This window comes from Aptenodytes forsteri, unplaced genomic scaffold (genome assembly GCF_000699145.1).
Source record: "Aptenodytes forsteri isolate BGI_AS27 unplaced genomic scaffold, ASM69914v1 Scaffold284, whole genome shotgun sequence".
Lineage (NCBI taxonomy): Eukaryota > Metazoa > Chordata > Aves > Sphenisciformes > Spheniscidae > Aptenodytes > Aptenodytes forsteri.
This window is the reverse complement of record NW_008794445.1, coordinates 2,033,197-2,035,312: the sequence shown is the minus strand read 5'-3', so window position 1 is coordinate 2,035,312 and position 2,116 is coordinate 2,033,197.

Sequence of the window (2,116 nt, the reverse complement as noted above, 5' to 3'; positions counted from 1 at the left end):
ACTCAATTCTGTGTGGGTCCTACGGATAAGTGTATGAATTGAGACCACGGGTCTCCCACTACAGCCTATACTAAAACCATTTGCTCTCACATGCTCAAATGTGTGTGTTCAGATTTGTAGCCTTTATTCTTCATGGAAATACTTTTCTTGTGATTAAGTACAAATTGCAGGTAGTGATGTAGTTTTAGCTGCTGATGCTCTGTTCTGGCACTGCAGAGCCAGCAGCAAATGTTTCCCAGGCTCTGAGCTCCAAGGTCCAGACGTGGTGGGCTCTGTGCAACAGGTCATGCCACAGCTCCGGCTGACTTGAGCTCCTATGTGGGAGCCAGGGAGGAAGCACAGCAGCACGGGATGCAGTGTTCTTAAACAGTGTGCCCATCCCTTCCCATAGCTGTACCAGCCAGAACCGGAGATGAGCACAGCCCGCGCAGGTACCTGCATTTCATCTCCTTCCTTTGCCCATTCTCGGTGAGGTGGGGAAGGTTAGGAGCAGAGATCCAGGTGCTGCTGCACATAATTTCAGTGGGCAGAAGCTCTTTAGGTCCTCCTTCCTCTTATTTTGGAGGTGGCCACCACCTGGGCCAGAAATCCAAAGTCTGGAAATTGTGCACCTACTCCTGCAGCTGGGGAAAGGGGTGGTAGTGGTGGTCAGAAACCTTTAGGAAGTTGGGAAGTATCCATACATGAGCTGTGGCGGTGCCTTTCCTCCGTTATCAGTGTCGGTGCTGGCTAAGGGTGAGCGTGGCTTATCTGGGATGGCTAAGGAAGGCGCTGGTTGGAGAAGATGCCCTTCCTCTCCTGGCTGGAGCTGGCATAGAGGGGTATACCTAAATTGCCCGCTTTTGTCACCTTCTCAAGACCTGTGGGACCCTGCAGTGCAAACTCACCATGTAATCACTGAAGATACATCTTAGTTTTATCCTAGTGGGACCATCTGTAGGCATGAAGTGACCTTTCTTTGTCACCTGGTCATCCCTCAACATTTCTGATTCATTTAGGTTACCAACCCCAGTTTCTACTGTAGGTTTACCCAGCTGCACAACAAAATTTCCCGTATCTGGCCAAACCGACCCTCCTTAAAGACTTGGATGCTGTAGGGCAATGGGGGGGTGGGTGCTGGCAGAGTTCAGTGCCAAAGTGCTTTTTCCTGATGGGAATTTTTAGGCAGCTGTTCACTTTTACCTCTATACGGTGAGTTGTGGTCTACAAGGTTGCTGTCTTCTCCTGGTCCCGTAATATCCCTGGTCTGAACAACCATGTTTGTGTTGCCACAGGGATTAAATTGCCTCAGTAACCTTGATCTCTGGAGGAGAGACTGCTGGTTAATCTTCATCCCAGACATGGCAACGGCAGTGCTTGCACATCAGAGGTGATGTCTGGAGCTCCTTACTTGCTGCTTTCTAGTCTGTGCTCCTAACTGGGGAAAGCTGCTGGTCACCCTTAGCCACATGAAGCCCCGTTCTGCAACACTGATGATGAAACAAGGGTGGTTCTCACCAGTTTTTCTGTCCCTGACAACGTCACTTGCTGTTCCTCTCTCCATGTCCATGCATGACCACTTGCAAGCAGCTCTAAACCTTGGATTTGACGCAGAAATCCTTGTATTTGTCCCAGATATGGCAACCACTGGTTGCTCGTTGGTGAGGCTGGGAGAAAGTGAGCTATCTGGCTGTGTCTGCGTCCTGCGCTCTGCACTGGCTGCTGTAATCCACAGGTTACAGTGCAGGATTAGCATGGGTGTACAAAGCTCTTCCTAATCTGTGAGTCATTACCACCTCACTGCATTTCACTTCCCAGCAGCTCTGGGCAGGTGGGACAGGTTAGCTCTTGAGTCTTCGGTTTCCCTGTTCTTCAGTTTGTGGAGGACCGGGTTGGGACGTAACATCTGCTGGACATCCTCCCCAGGGCTCTGCCGCTGAGCTGCTCCTTGGATGCTGCATGCAGGGCATGTCACAAGGTCTGTTTGCTCTAACCGGCTGTGCTGGTTTTGGCTGGGGTAGTTAATTTTCTTCATAGTAGCTAGTATGGGGCTATGTTTTGGATTTGTGCTGGAAACAGTGTTGATACCACAGGGGTGTTTTCGTTATTGCTGAGCAGTGCTTACACAGAGTCAAGG